Genomic DNA, 18,207 nt, shown 5'->3' on the forward strand with positions numbered 1-18,207 from the left:
TGATGACTTAACATTGATGAATAGATGAATGATGATACCATTTTGACTATGGTCGTTGATTTTGTTATGTTGAGCATCATACATTCATAGCATAATTGAAGGACATAAGTCTAGTGATGTTGTAGGGCCTTTGGTCTAGTTCTAGCATTAATCCCATTGTGTAAATTAAGTGTGTTTTGTGTTGAGCTTTGGTTCCAAGTGGAAATCCTATGAAGGGGATCTTTGGAGGATGATGACGAAGTCATCCGTCAATAATTGGTACCACATGCATGAGTCCATTGTTGTTGCATTGCATTATTGTGATGTGTGAATTGATGAGATTTGATTATTTGTGATGTTAAATACTTAAGTGGTAATTGTGATTGAATTCTGAGATGATGTTATGAATAGGTGATAATGCGCAGGTGTGAGTAAGTATGTGTATATGACGGATATGTCGTATTGATATATGTGTGATTGGTTGTTTTTATGCCACTACTATATATGTTCCTTATGTCCTACATAATGATTATGAAATACCCACCCTTTCTGTTTGAATGTTGCCTCCACGTGAGTAACGCGCTTGTAATCAAGAGTAGTCCATTGAAGTTGTGGATAGCTTCATGACGTCCTTTTATCGTTGTTTAGTTTGAAGGGAGTCTTTCTCTGATACATAACATCGGGATCGAGGTCGTTATGTTTTGGATCTACTATGTTCGCTTTGACTATTTAAATTTTGAGTTAAATTTTGATGAATTACCTTTCAAAGGATTTCGACGTTGGTGTTTTGAGTTTTGACTCATGAACCAAGAGGTTTACATGATGATTTATGAAGATTGTTAAACATGTTTTGAATTGAGAATTTTGCTGCGAGATAATCTGTTTTGTGTAGTGATGAAATAAATGAAATTTAGTTTTGATAAATGTTGAGAACCCGAGTTACGGAGCATGACTAGTTATTGTGAAGTATTTATGACTATGTGACACCCTTGTTGGTGATTTGTATTTGATTTAATTTCGTATTATATTGTGAAGGAGAAAAGTGAATTCGACAATCAATCAAATCCACCCTTCCATCACTAGTCAATTGAAAGGGCGAAATGTGGCGTGAGAAAAATGTCCCCGATTAAGGTCATTAAACAAATAGTGAACAAAGACGCACGAGCATCCTCCTTAGCTTACTCACAGGCCTCCCCATCTGGAAAAACATAAGCCATCGTGGGGAAAATCTCCCTAACAACTGGATTCTAAGCTGACTTAAACCTTCACCAGAAACTTCATATGAAGTCGCCGAAAACTTCATACGATGCTGCCAAAAAGTTCATGGAAATCCAGAAACACACAAGAATCATTAGCGACCAACTCGCTCAAACAACCAGAGTAACAAAAATCCCTAAAATGACTACCCACTCACCGAAAATGGCATCCTAAGTGGCCCTGCCACCGTCAAATGCCAACTGCCACCGTATCCTCCTAGCTATGTTCTTCCTAACCACATGCATACGTGGAAGGTTCTAGGGATGTGGTCAGTTGAGATTCGAAGGGCATGATGCAACGACGGCGATTGCGGTGGAAGATTCAAATAAGAATAACAAAACTAGAGAATTCAAAGAGATTTCAGGGAGCAAAAAGTTCATAATGAGATTTTATTTATAGGCGTAGGTCCTAGGCACGTATGCATGAGACATTATGGCTAGGTGTTTTTCGGGCGGTGCATGAGATAATTTGGATATGTGCAGATGATACCAAGATCTCCCTCTAAGGCTACTCCTGGCATTATTCACCGTTGATCTCTCAATGACATCTTTCAAGATTGGTTCCATCATTTGGTGCTAGAGGAGTATCAGATGATACGGGCATCCCAAAGCTGGAATTATGTAGAAGGATATGTGACATGGTTTTTAAAGTGTCACATCCTATCATGACACCGGATACTTCTGAGCATCCACCTAGGGCAACTCATGATATGTTAGTGGATACACTCAATTAGGAAGGAGGCATTTGATAAATGGATCATTGAGAAGGGCGGGAAAGAGGCGGTTGCCATAGTTGAGAGGACGGTCAGGGAGGCGTCTAGTGTGGCAAGCTATATGAGGCAGATGAAGTTGCAGGGGTTAGGATTAGGCATACTCAGTAGCAGTAGCCTATGTTATAATGTTTTATATTTTCGATGTAATATTTATACATTCTTCACTTTCAGAACAACCTGTGTACTGTATTTTGGTATTTCAAAACATCTAATTTAATTATTATTTTCAATTCATTTTTCGTCTAAATCGTATCAGGTTATGTTAGTATGTTTGTCTGTTTTTATCAATGTAATGATGAAGTTTTAAATAGAAATGACAAACACAGACAAAAATTTGCATATACATATCTGAATTATTTATTTTCGTATACAGAGGGTGGTTTCGAATGTGCATATCTGAAACCTGTAAAAAAATGTGCGTTCAGATATACACTTCTGAAGGATAATTTTGAGTTTTCAAAGGTGTTTTTCAATATATAGGAGTGTACTAAGAAATTCCCAAATATTTTTATGCCTTTTCAATAAATTTTTGAAAGCTCACATAGAGGTCAATGAAAATACGCTGAAGTGGCTTGTAGCGACTTATCACTACATGATATTTTTATGCCTTTTCAATGGATTTATGAAAGGTCCATGAGTATACTATATAGTTCAATGGATTACATAATTTTCTACAAAATATTTTATGTATCATATTTTTTTTGTTATCCAACTTTGTACTTGTTTAAAAGTATAATGCGAGACAACTCTTAATTGTGTAGGACTACATGAGGTATTAAGGTATGTTCAAATGATGAGGATTGGCTCACACTAGGAGGTGAGAAGCTAAAAATACTCTCTTTTCGATAGTCTCTCAAATACTCACTTTCTTTTTTTTCTTTTTTTTATAATGAGGAGGGCCAAAGGCCCAACAAAACAAATCTACAAGAAAACACTCCTAGAGCAAGGATCAATTCTTCTATCCTTCTTCACACTATGCAATAGCCAAGAAGGTGGCTCTCTATAGAAAATAATATCTCCTTTATAATTTTTGTCCTTTAGGGCAAGTAAGTTTGCACAACTATTGGCCTCTCTATAAATATGGTGAATATCCACCACTTTAAATTGAGTTAGCATCTTGTTTATACTCGACACTAAGCTTTCCACTAATAAAAAAGTGAGTGAGAAGAGTAATGCTATTCTTACTCCCAACACTCACACCAATACTTACACCAAACACTGTTCACCGTATTTATACGGTAAACAGTGTTTTTTAAAGTAAAATAATAATTTATAAAAAATATTTTTTATTTTTAAAACTACGGACGACACTGTTCATGTACGGACGTGCATTAACCAACTTCATTACTGCATTAACCTTGTTTTTACACTGCATTAACCAAGCTTGATGACTGCTAAAAATTATTTGGAATACCTGGATGTTACATTAACCAACTTCATTATTGCATTAACCAAGTTTTTACACTGCATTAACCAAGTTTGGTGACTGCTAAAAATTATATTTAATACCTGGATGTTGCATTAACCAACTTCATTACTACATTAACCAAATGTGAGTAATGATATTCTTACACCCATGAACAGTACTTGTACTTTACAGTAGTCATCAAATTTGGTTAATGTAATGTAAAAACTTGGTTAATGCAATAATGAAGTTGGTTAATGCAATATTCAGGTATTAAAAATAATTTTTAACAGTCATCAAACTTGGTTAATGCAGTGTAAAAACTTGGTTAATGCAGTAATGAAGTTGGTTAATGCACGTCCGTACATGAATAGTGTCGTCCTTAATTTTAAAAATAAAATAAATATTATTATTTTATTTTAAAAACATTGTTCACCGCATAATACAGTGAACAATATTTGGTGTAAGTTTTGGTGTAAGTGTTGGGTGTAAGAATAACATTACACTAGAGAGAATATTGAAAAAAGAGTGTTAATAAGATTCCTCATAGATATAATGCATAGATGATAATTAAAAAAAATAGAAATACATTTATAAAGGTACGAGACTTTTTAGTTCTCCTGTCAAAACACAAAAAGTTAGAAACCTGGGTGAATCAAAGAATACTTATGATTAGTTGAAAGTACATGCTCAGTAGCCCATCATCACATTAAGGAGGGGCCATTCTTTTCAATAAAAATAAACATGCTTAAGTTTTATCAAGAGAATCATATCATACATCATTAAATAAACTTTGATTCTCAAGCACTATCTTGATCATGGTTTAAATAAAATTTTAAGTTTCTAACATCATTATAATCTTTCCCTTACTTCAATATGCAGAAGCCATAATAAAGAGAATAAGGCTGCAATTCAAGTTCTGTAGAAAAAAACATTAGAGACTATAACAACTATTCTCTATTTTCTTTTTTGGTTTTTATTATGCATGTCTCTTGCAATCAACTTTTTTCTTGCGTCCCAAATTTTCCAGAGAAGATTTGGGAAGAGAAAACATCACCACATGATAACCACTGTAGGATCCAGTATCATAGATTCATTTCTGAAGGCAGCTCATCATCCAAGCAATATATATTCATATTCAGAGATAGTAGTACAAACATGCCTTTATTCAATAGTATTAAAGTATGAAGATGATGATAATAAAAGAGTTGAAGAGAAATTACAAGTTAGTTGAGTTAGTTATAGTGTTGTTAAAGATAGTTACTTACACCCTAAGAAACTATATAGTGTGCAATGATGTAGAGACTTAGCATGCACTACATTCTTCTTGTATATGTACCTCCATTGTATTCTTCTTCTACTTAATGAGAATCCATTTCACTATGTTCATGTTGATATGGTAACAGTCAAATTCATGAATGCCACCTTCACTCTCATTCTCCATCGCTCCTTGTGATTTAACTATGACTTCTTATTTAATACGGTATCAGTCAAATTCATGAACGCCACCTTCACTCTCATTCTCCATTGCTCCTTATGATTTAACTATGTCTTCTTTTTTAATATGGTATCGGTCAAATTCATGAATGCTACATTCACTCTCATTCTCCATTGCTCCTTGTGATTTAACTATGTCTTCTTATTTAATATGGTATCGGTAAAATTCATGAACGCCACCTTCACTCTCATTCGCCATTGCTCCTTGTGATTTAACTATGTCTTCTTTTTTAATATGGTATCGGTCAAATTCATGAACGCCACCTTCACTCTCATTCTCCATTGCTCCTTGTGATTTAACTATGTCTTCTTATTTAATATGGTATCGGGCAAATTCATGAATGCCACATTCACTCTCATTCTCCATCGCTCCTTGTGATTTAACCATGTCTTCTTATTTAACATGGTATCGGTCAAATTCATGAATGACATCTTCACTCTCATTCGACATCGCTCCTTGTGATTTAACTATGTCTTCTTTTTTAATATGGTATCAGTCAAATTCATGAACGCCACCTTCACTCACATTCGCCATTGCTCCTTGTGATTTAACTATGTCTTCTTATTTAATATGGTATCGGTCAAATTCATGAACGCCACCTTCACTCTCATTCTCCATTGCTCCTTGTGATTTAACTATGTCTTCTTATTTAATATGGTATCGGGCAAATTCATGAATGCCACATTCACTCTCATTCTCCATCGCTCCTTGTGATTTAACTATGTCTTCTTTTTTAACATGGTATTGGTCAAATTCATGAACGACATCTTCACTCTCATTCGACATCGCTCCTTGTGATTTAACTATGTCTTCTTTTTTAATATGGTATCAGTTAAATTCATGAACGCCACCTTCACTCTCATTCGCCATCGCTCCTTGTGATTTAACTATGTCTTCTTATTTAATATGGTATTGGTCAAATTCATGAACGCCACCTTCACTCCGATCTCATTCTCCATTGCTCCTTGTGATTTAACTATGTCTTCTTATTTAATATGGTATGGGGCAAATTCATGAACGCCACATTCACTCTCATTCTCCATCACTCCTTGTGATTTAACTATGTCTTCTTTTTTAACATGGTATCGGTCAAATTCATGAACGACATCTTCACTCTCATTCGACATCGCTCCTTGTGATTTAACTATGTCTTCTTTTTTAATATGGTATCGGTCAAATTCATGAACGCCACCTTCACTCTCATTCGCCATCGCTCCTTGTGATTTAACTATGTCTTCTTTTTTAATATGGTATCGTTCAAATTCATGAACGCCACCTTCACTCTCATTCTCCATCGCTTATTGTGATTTAACTATGTCTTCTTATTTAATATGGTATTAGTCAAATTCATGAAAGCCACATTCACTCTCATTCTCCATCGCTCCTTGTGACTTAACTATGTCTTTTTTCTCATTGATTCGGTTTTGGTTCACTTGATTTTGAGATTTCTATTTTTGTTACGATTTTCTCGCATTTGTTTGCTGCAGAAATCATTTCTTCTTCCTTTTTCTTCTTCTTAAATCATTTGTTACAACCTTCGTTATCATCGATCCAACATGCCACCGCACCTAGCTCCAAATCACCAATTCGATCTTGATTCCATTTACTATATTTTCCCGAGTGAAGGTTCAAATTCTGCTAATGTTACTCTGAAACTTGATGGCTCCAACTACTTGTCTTGGAGCAGGTCCATGCAACGTGCTTTGGGAGCTAAGAACAAAGGAAAATTTGAATCCATTGAAGTTCCTGATGATGATTACTTTAACCTAACCGTTTAAATACAACATTTGTGTGTATACATAATTGCTTATACATAAAGCAGATTACAGAAAATTAAAACTTAAAAGAAAACACTTTATATGATTTTGAACTTAAAGCTCTAAGTGTTTATGTCTTATTGTTCTTGTAGATCTTCTTAACACTTTATATAATTGTCTTTTTCTTCTTGTTGAATCTTCCTTTTGCTTCCATCTGGAAATTGTTAATCTGTTTCTTTTGCTTCATGCAAATATTCGATGTGTATCCTCATTGATCATCTTAAGAGCTCTTCCACACCTTTACGAAATTTTACACAAATAATCTTCTCCTTGAATGTGTCTTTTTCTTCTTTGAGCAGCTTTCTTTTTCTCTTTTGGTGACTAACTCTCTCGTGTCTATATATTACTTACATTGTTGACACACGCGTATTTAAACACATATTCAATCTTCCAATTTCTCTTTAAATAAATAGATTCAATGTATAAAGAGAGATTGAGTATCCACGCATCACATAGATGTTGGAGACGTTAGCTAGAAAGAGAGTAGAGTGGTTGTAGCAGCACTATGATGAGACGTGTGAACAGTAACGATATAGTGTTCAGTCCTTTATCCTAATTTGCAGGGTAGTGGATAGGATGTTTTATTGTAGTCATGTGATGATGTACTTTAATAATATTTTCACACTTCTTCCCCTTACAGCTAATAGCATAGTCATAGGTTTCTAATAAAGTTTGGTGAAGCTTGATCATAGGTCAGATATATTTCCTTCTCCACACTTAACTTCTTAAGTCAAAGGCTTCTAATATGATATGGTGAAGATTGATCAGAGTAAGTTCTTCAGAGCTTGAGATATCAGAGTCATAGAGAGTTAAAGTCCATCTCAGACGTCTTCTAGATAGATTCTTGTAGACGCATTAACTTAATAACCCATATTCTAGAAATGATTTTTTGCTTCTTCAAGAACTTCTTTCATACGTAATCCTTTTGAATCATAGGCTTCTAATAAATAATGATGAAGCTTGTTCTGAGTTCAAAGTCATTCTCTTGTATCAGCTTGCTTCTAATAACGCCAATCTTTAGACTTCGTCAATCTTCAGATTCTGTTGATCTCCAAAATCAATAAATGCTTAGCTCAGCATCTAGTGCATTGCTTCAGAATCAGGATTGCTTTCTTAGTTTTGCACATTGAACAACCGGTAGAGAATAAAATTGTTCTTCATATAAACGTACTTGTCATCATCAAAACTTTAAGATTCAGTTGACGAACCAAACTTGTTCCAACAGGTGATACTCAACCTACATATCATCACCTACGACATTCAGAGCCCACCACAGATGTTTTTTATAATGCTTTTCCAAAAATCTAAATCTTGCATAAGCACCTCTTGTTTCAATGACCTCTTATGCGACCTCAGCTTGTCAATCCTCAAATGGGTGACCATCAAGTCGATGCCTTCCTCTCGACTGATTCTTCCATGGCCATCCAATTTTCCTCTTATACGAAGATGCAAGAGGCATGAGATGTCATTCAAGGTGATGGTCATCTCACTATAGGAAGGTGGAAATATGAAGTCTCTGAATGCCACCTCTATGTAAAAGTAGTTTGCATGCCATGGTTTAGGATAATGTACGCAGAAGAAATATATCACAAAGACCTGAATAGCGAAGAAAATAAATTTTTGACAATTTTTTTTAACAAAGTGACTTATAATTTAAAACAGAGGGAGTAAATATTTTTCAAAATACCAACGTTAATGATTGATAATATCAAAGATCTCTTTCAATTAAAGACAATGTTCTTCTACATTGAAATTCAGTCCTAAATTTAAATTATGAGAATGCGTCATTGTTAAATCACTTTAAAAAGAGTTTTGCAATTTGTTGTAGTTTTCACCAACTCAATATTATGCACAATGAAGATACCCAATTTATATTAAAAAAATAACATTATACAATATTTTTATAAAATATTTATTTATCTCAACACATAAATCCAAAATAAAGCATATCATATAAGAAGGTGAACATTTGTAATTTTTATTTTTGGAATATTCGACCTCTTGATTGTTTTGTGAGGTAGGAGCTTTCCTCTTTGTATTGGGGTGGAGCATCCTTTTGTTCCCATTAATTCCAATTACTTATTTAAAAAAAATTATAAATGCTTTGATACGAAGAAAACAAACTTTTTGACAATCCAACTGCCATGCAATGTTTGTTGCAACTAAAAAAGATGGTAAAAGTGTAAAGGTATAAATCAAAGATATGGCTATAACAAAAAATTACAAAAATCAAGAAAAATAAGTTAGCTTTTGAATTTTTATATAAAATTCAAACAAATCATTATTCAAATAGATCATATATATCTCAAATCATTATTGCTCACAAACATTAAAATACTTTCAATGAATTTTATGATGAGGGTCGTTTTGCAAACAAAACTCAGCACTGATATCCAGAATCAATAGAACCAGCCAGACCTGATACGAAGCCAACATATTTTTATTATCCACCAAAATCTTTTTCTGTTGGGGGAGGGAGATAGTTTTGATTGATCTCTCTATAAATATCTCGATTTTAATGTAATCTATAACTGTTAGTACACAATTAGATTGCTGCTCTGACAGAGTATCATTGAAAGAAACAGTATGATGTCAACTAGATCTCAATGCGACATCCTAGTGAAACTTACAATCTCCGATAATTAATATAAGTGACTTCTTCTTCAGGGGCATCCAAATCTTGATAACTGTATCACCATTAGGAAATGAGTTAAACACTCACATAGCAACAAACAACTCAGTCCAATAATGAATGAATAATTTGAGTACTGAAGACGTGCAAGCATCCACGGTAGAAATACTCCCACCACACGGTATTTTAATAAACCCAAAAGAGTTTCATTCCTAACATCCAGCCACATAAATGAGCCTTTGATTCTATGGTGGTGATTTTTTATGAATTGGTATAAATTTGATGTTGGTTTAAAGTAAGCAGAATACTAAGCCATTTATAGCTGAATAAACTCATAAAAGTTCAAAATAAATTCTACCGGAGAACACTCAAAATGTCAATCAAATTCATGGATCGGAAATAAAGGCATCATTAAGGCATCATGACTAAAGATCATATATGAGGTCCAACAGAATAATTACCTCCGCATCCGTCGAGGATCAGGTCTAAAGGCTAGAGGAACCGCAAACTTAGAGGTCTGCCCCCCTATTTGAGGACCAGAACGCATAGTCATCCCTGAGGTATCAAATGAAGATGGTCCTTGATCCCTAAGGCTATGTTTGGGAGTTTGGAGGGGAGGGGAAGACTTTCAAAAATGAATTTTTAAAAAAATATAGAAAAATATTTGACATTTTTTAAAAAAATGATTTTGTTTAGAATGATAAAAGAGTCATTATCATTACAAAAAATTTAATTTTCAAAATAGTATAACAACCTAAAAGATATTTGAAAATTTTATGTAAGCCCTCCAAAACCTTCCTTCAATACAATTTTTGTGTTCCCCCATTTTATGGGGTTTTTGGTGTTATGAATAAAATCAAACCCTCCTACCCAAAATTCTTTTATTCTTTTCACCAAATTCTTCCTATTTTCCAAAACTCTCCCCTCCCCTCTCCTCCAAAATCCCAAACATATCCTAAACATCTGCATCACAACTTCTAAGTTCAGAACTGGCAGGATGAGCTTTAGGAGCAGCAGAGAAATCATTACCCCTATTTAATCCCCTACTGTCTTCTTTGTTTGCCACAGGCATCTGTTTCCTCATCTGAATTTGGCTCACTGCTTGCTCTTATATATTGAATTTTAATATGCTTGAGGAGGAAGAGCAGGATGAAACACACACATAGTGAGAGAAGACAAAAACATACATGTCCAGTGTTCCACTTTGCAAATCAAGCAAAAAATCCTTTGCTAGACGCCGAGCATTTTCATTCCTCCCAAAAGATTATGTGCCAAATAGGGTTCAATATAATTATATATCTTTAATCAAATTATTAGTCTGCCAGACTATCTTGCAATCATCCATCAACATAAAGAGGAAGTGGTGTTCAGCTCTCTAATAAACTGCTAGTTTTGAGTAAACTCACCTTTCAATAACTGTAAGTAAATTTGTAGGATGATATTTATCTTTCAACCTACATCAAATTTTAAATCAAATAAAGGAATGAACACAAGATTGCTTCAACGTGAAACAAGATGCTAATTTATACTTTACAAAAAAGAAGATTTCAAGAGTAAATTGAAAGTTTAAGCAGTGGGAAAAAACACATACCATTCCTCATCTTTGTGAGTATTGAAATAAGCTCATTTTTGGGTAGTAATATACTCCGATTTGTACGCTTGGTATCTAGAAATAAAGGATTATACACATGATTAATCAATAATCAATCAACAAACCATAAATTCTTTAGTACTATGAGTTTAGAAAAATACAAAAGGATGTTATTTTTTTAAACTTACCTACGCTCAGCTTCAGATGGCAGTATGTCATCCTCAAGCTCCTAAATGAATTGCTTATAGGACATAATCCCTCTCTGAAATAATTCACAAGCTCTTCAAGTGAATAAACTTACCCCAAAACATCACATTGTCAAGTTCAATAGAGTAAAATAAAAGCAACCAACGTCCCACAAATTAGCAATGACATAACATAATAAACATTTAAGAGAAACTTCCATAACTACCCTTCAAAAGAATAAAAAGGATTTATTGAATATAGTAAATGCAATTTTCTCATTTACTACTATAAAAGACAAAAGCGGTAAACAAATTGATAACCCGTTTTCTTTTTATTAAGCATGTGTAAACACGCTAATAACCCATTCCCATGTGTGACTGCATGACTCACATCACCAGCTTTGGCATCTTCTTTTAAACCTTACATATCTTGGGTATGTATGACAAAGTCAAACACTTTCAAACAATTCAACTTCCTTAATGAAGAAATGCATCAAAACATTTCTCTAGCAGAAATGCATCAAATCCTTTTAAACAATTCAAATAATTCATTTTACCTATTTGTTTAAATAGACAATACAACCTCTTATATACTCCTTCCGTTTTTTTATTATAAGTCATTGTGGAGAGAATGTGTACTACAATATAAATCATTTTGCAAAAACTAGTAAATCATTAATGTTATTTTTCCTATTATATCCTCTCTTCTTTTAATTATGTTTATCTTTCTCACACCATTAATGAATAACAATTTTGTAAAATCCTTCATAATTTTTCTTTTTATATAATAATTATTACATTTCTTAATAAGTGTGAAAAATACAAAACGACTTATAATAAGAAATGGAGGGGGTACTATTTAGCCTATTTTATACTCCCTTTATTTTCTATTATAAGTTGTTTTGGACTTATCACACGTATTAAGATATGCAATCATTATTGTATGGAAAATATAAATTATGAATATTTTACAAAATTGTCTTTCATTATTTTTCCTATTATATCCTCTCTTCTTTTAATTATGTAAGTTTATCTTCCTCACACCACTAATGAATAACAATTTTGTAAAATCCTTCATAATTTTTCTTTTTATATAATAATTATTACATTCCTTAATAAGTGTGAAAAGTACAAAACGACTTATAATAAGAAATGGAGGGGGTACTATTTAGCCTATTTTATACTCCCTCTATTTTCTATTATAAGTTGTTTTGGACTTATCACACGTATTAAGATATGCACTCATTATTGTATGGAAAATATAAATTATGAATATTTTACAAAATTGTCTTTCATTATTTTTCCTATTGTATCCTCTCTTCTTTTAATTATGTAAGTTTATCTTCCTCACACCATTAATGAATAACAATTTTGTAAAACCCTTCATAATTTTTCTTTTTATATAATAATTATTACATTCCTTAATAAGTGTGAAAAGTACAAAACGACTTATAATAAGAAATGGAGGGGGTACTATTTAGCCTATTTTATACTCCATCTATTTTCTATTATAAGTTGTTTTGAACTTATCACACGTATTAAGATATGCAATCATTATTGTATGGAAAATATAAATTATGAATATTTTACAAAATTGTCTTTCATTATTGGTATGGGAAAGATAAATTTACATAAGGGAAAGAAGAGAGTATAATAAATACCTAAGAAAATAATAGGAAAAATAACATTAATGACTTAATGGTATTGTAAAATGATTTCTAATTTGATACATAATTTTTCCCAAAACAACTTTTAATAAAATACCAAAAAAATAAATAATTAAAGAGCAAACCTGAATGAAATGCTAGGATGGAAATAGGAGAGGACAGGCTATTAAGCTTGAATCTGTCCTACGATGAATTTCTAAAGCCCGAGTCAGCGAGTGGCCTTTGGCATTTTATAGGCTTCTTTTTTTTGGTCTGGTCTTTTTAAAATTTGGGTCTGACCTGAAAGCCTATTTAAAAGCATGTTTCACAGAGACTTTCAAATAATTCATTTTAACAATAAATCATTAATGTTATTTTTCGATTATATCCTCTCTTCTTTTAATTATGTGCGTTTATCTTCCCCATACTATTAGTGAAAGACATTTTGGTAAACTCCTTCATAAATTTTATTTTTTATACAATAATTATTACATCCCTTAATAAGTGTGAAAAGTTCAAAACGACTTATAATAAAAAACGGAGGGATTACTATTTAGCCTATTTTATACTCCCTCTGTATTTTATTATAAGTTGTTTTTGATTTTTCACACATATTAAGAAATGTAATCATTATTGTATAAAATATAAATTATAAAGGATTTTACAAAATTGTCTTTCATTAAAGATATGTGAAGGATAAATTTAAAGAAGGGAAACAAGAAAGTATAATAAATACTTAAGAAAATAATAGGAAAAATAATATTAATGATTTATAGTTTATACAATAATTATTACATTCCTTAATAAGTGGGAAAAATCCAAAACAATTATAATAAAAAACAGAGGAGTACTATTTAGCCTATTTTATACTCCCTTTGTTATTTATTATAAGTTATTTTCGATTTTTCACACTTATTAGGAAATATAATAATTAATGTTTGGAAAATATAAATTATAGAAGATTTTACAAAATTGTCTTTCGTTAATGGTATGAAAGAAAGAAAACAAGAGAGTATAATTAATACTTAAGACTAACAATTTGTATCAATATGATCCATGAAATGAAGGTAAGCCACCATTTCTACTACTAACTCTGCACTGCCATTGAATGACAGACCGTTCTGACTCTCAAAAGCATCTATATTGGAAGGCATTTGGTGTTCTTCATTGTCACCCTCCTTTGAAGAATATTTATTTTTTTAAAAAAACCTACATTGGACATGTGCAATTAATGAGTGGCTTTTCTTACATTATATGAGCCTAGAAGAGTTATAAAAAGCAACCAATACGTGGATTTGCTTTCAAAATAGCAAAGTATTAAAGCTTACCACCATTACAAGATATCTGGCTGTATAGATCTATATTTTGAACTTCATTGGTAACTCCGAACATCGAACGCAGTCTTTTGCATATTCTATTTGACTTATGAGACACACGAGTATACTTTCCATTTCTTTTAGAAGTGATAGGTGTATTAGCCACCATTTTAACTGCTGGCATCAACATTAGGCTTTTGAAGGATAGTCTATTGACCCCTTTTCCCCTGCCTTATTAACCTAAGAAACAAAAACAACAAGTCATACAAATAACATGTGCATGAATTGAAAAAAATTGATCATACACAAACTATGCTAATCCACATAATGCTTATAATATCATATCATCACATATCATCACATAGTAGTTGGTAGGTGATTGAAAAACACATTCCATGTACGGTAGATGCATTCTAAAATTTTCATCCTCATTTGTTTCCTTATTACAGCATCTCCATTAAAGAATATTTTAAGCTTGTTCAATTGAAAGTTATGAAATTTAAAATTTCCAAGATAGACATTAAAATCAAGACGGTTAAACAAATAAAATCCAAATTAACATCAACAAAATCGAAAACTAAATCCCACCTATAATATCCCCTCCAATCCAAACATTAAATTCATTATTCACGGTCCATTTTTCAACATCCAAAATATTCAAACAAAACATTTTGTAACCCTAATAATTAATAAAATCTTATATCATTTTGAATACGTCAATCTAATCTCCTATCTAGATATAAAACTCACAAAAAGGTTTTACACGCTTAACAAAATTTGCCGCATATATTGGAAAGTGTCCTACTTATGTTTATAAACTGCAATTTAAAACCACAATATAAAAACAGAGAGAAAACACAAAATCCCAAACAGAACAAAAAAATCTAATTTTTTTTTAAAAACTTCGCTTTGTTTTTTTTCTGTTGAAGATGTTCATACCTTTACCTCTCCTTATCACCAAAAATGAAAAATTAAAAACCCGTTAAAAAGAAACGTAAACCCAATATTGAGCATCAAAAATAAAATAAAATCAACTTCATAATTTAAAACAATTTCAAAAAAAAATAACAAAATCAATAAGACCAATTAGTGATTACTGAAAAAAGAATTCAAAAAAAAAAAACCAAATGGAAAAACAAGAACACAATACATACAAACTCGAAAGAATTGAAGAAACTAAAATGAACGAAATAATTGAAGAAGCACATACCTATGCTCTCCCTCTATCTTTCTCTCTCTAGAATTTGTGTTTATTTCTCTCTCTAGAATTTCATTTGAGAGAGGCAACTCAGAGAAGTCAATGGAATGTTGTGTAACTTGTGTTGTCGTTACTTGTTAGAATCTCATTATATACTCACACGAGTTTCAAACGATGAGATCAGTTTCGACGTTGAGGATTTGACTTTATTTCAAATAGGAAATCTAACGGTTGGGAATATGACACGTGTGTTTGATTTTTGAATGATTTTAAAAATAATTAGTTATTCAGGATTTTAGAAAATTCACAAATTTATTAAAGTTTTGATATTTGAGTACTTTTTCTTTTTTAAAAATATTTTTTTGCAAAAAAAAGGATTTTATTAAATGAATTTCTTTTTCATACATTTTTAATGATATTTATCCATTTTTGAAAATATTTTTTATATGCATTTATTTATGGGAAACTTATTTAGAATATCCTTTTTTTCATTTATATATTTTAAAAAGGGAAACTTATTTATGGGAAATTTATTTATGCATTTTCAAATTTATTTAGAATTTCCTTAATTATATATTTATAGGTTGATTTTGAAATTTACTTTTTAAAAAAACATTTAGGGTCATGCTAACGAGTGCCCCAGGGACACTCTTTAATCAATTACACTGAATACAAGCAATTTCATTAAAATAAACTTTGTTATTCTTTAAAAAGTTAGTAATTTCCATTTCTAAAACATTAAATATAAGAAATACTTACTTTTTTAAACTCTTAATAAGTGCTCCTGGAGCACTCGTTAGCATTTCCCATATTCGTTTTTCTTTTATAGTTTATTTCCAAATTTTATCTTATGGAAAATAGAAAGATTTTTCTTTAAAAAAAATATCATTTTTGTTTAGATATTATATTTTCTTTTATTTTCAAATTTTATATTTTTTTTTTGAAAATTTAACTTTTAAAAATATAACAAATAATTTATATTTATTTTGTTTGAAAATATTTTTTGAAATGGTGGTTTGGTACATTGAAACTGACTAAAAAAACAGGAGGTATTTTGATATTTTACTTATGTTTACTTGATTTTTTATTTAAATAGTAAGTTTTTAAAAAGTGTTATTTTGAAATGTTAAACTTTTACTCAATAGTTTTTGATTTCCATCTTTAAATTTTTAACTTTTTTTAAATATAAATTTAGGTTTGATTTGTTTTAAATGGATTTATTTTATCAAGGACAACTAAATTATTTGTTTATCTAAAATATGCAATATGTTACAATGCAATGGATCAAAATATCTTTGTATAAATAGTTTATATTTGAAAATTTTCATTAATTTTTTCATTTTGAAGTTCTCTGCTCTAGTATTTTAAAAGTTAAGAGAATTTTGAAGTTCTATGAGTTTATACTAAAACTCATAGAAGTCTTTAAGTTTTTTATCAACTTCTCTAATACATTATAATTTTTAGAAGTTTTTCTACTAAGTTCTCCAATCCATATTATGTCTAGAAAAACAAAAGTACCAAGGCGTCATGTGAGATGGCGCCACCATTGTACTAGATGAAGGGAGGCGCCATTTGAGATGGCTCCTATGTGAAGCTTTTCTGCAATAAGCCATCTCAGATGGCGCCTTGGTGCTTTTGTTTTTTTTTTTCTTTCTAAATAATTGACAATGGACAATTGAACAAAGACGACAAAGATTTTCATTAAGATAAAACGATTACATAATAGGAATACAATTACATAGAATTTAATTATCGTTCGGATTTTGAAAACGACTATTGCGAGATCGCCTAGTTCGTCGTTGCACTCTAGGACCTTCTTGTTGTGGTTGGGTTGAGAGTCCCGTGAAATCAATGCTTGTGGATCTGCGTCGTCGTTGTGTTTGATGGGAGGTTTGGTGTTGGTATTGTTGTTGGATGGTGAACGGTTGTTGGTATTCTTGTTGGGTGGTGTATGTTGGTTGGTATTATTGTTGTTGATTTGATGTCGATGCCCAACGTGTGCGTGGGTCGACCAAATACCTCGGCTTAGCCACAAACATCTCAGGGTTGGTAACCCTTATGTACCATGACATATATTGTCGTGTGTGTTGCATAGGATGCTCATCGGGGAAAATAGGATACAACAACACATGTCGAGCACGTCTCCTCCACATCCTACAGCACTCTGGTGCAAAATTTTTCCAGCTAGCAATATCCCACTGGCCGTCAATCCTTTTTTTATGCCAAGGATCCAAACAAGTTGGGTCAGAAGAAATATCTTGAAGCATGCCGAACTGCATTTTAACTCGGTCGCTCTGGTGCATCTCCACAATGTTAAACTGTATGATTGCGGTTTTTCCAGTCCAAATTTCCATATCCTCTTAGTTAGGTTGATGCTCCAAACCCAAATATGGTCTCCAAATAAACTGCACAGAAAGTTAAATTAATGATAACGATTAAAGATAAATAAAGTAAAATAAGAAAATTTTATAGGTAATACATACATCGCTTTCCCCAAGGTGATCCAAAAGATTTCAATACGTGGCTAGATGTCGTCGAGGATTCTTCATGTAATTCATGCCCGTTACGCAAAACCTAAAACAAATAGTTTTATTAAGTTATTTACAAATATTTATCATAAGTTAATATAAAATAGATAGCGATGTGGACTTACTTTGTAGCATAGGGGAAGCTGAATATCATGTCGTTTATGGGGTTAAAAGATTCTAATCTCCACCAACCCCATACTTGCAGCAAGAGGGCGCATCCATAGAAAGTACAAGCGTCTATTTTTGCACACTTACATAATGAAGCGTATAAAAAGGCTGAAACACAAGAACCCCAACTATACTCTCTTATTTGGTTAAAATCTCAAAGCAATGGTAAATACAACATATTGACATTATTGCCCGTACTTTCGGGAAATAAGAAG

At 31.9% G+C, this 18,207-nt stretch overlaps 1 pseudogene; it reads right to left on the reverse strand.

Moving 5' to 3' along the window:
- Positions 1 to 17,650, reverse strand: part of LOC131659839 (serrate RNA effector molecule-like) — a 36,148-nt pseudogene extending 18,498 nt beyond the window's left edge.
- Positions 17,651 to 18,207: the final 557 nt, after the last annotated feature.

This window comes from Vicia villosa, linkage group LG3 (assembly GCF_029867415.1).
Source record: "Vicia villosa cultivar HV-30 ecotype Madison, WI linkage group LG3, Vvil1.0, whole genome shotgun sequence".
Lineage (NCBI taxonomy): Eukaryota > Viridiplantae > Streptophyta > Magnoliopsida > Fabales > Fabaceae > Vicia > Vicia villosa.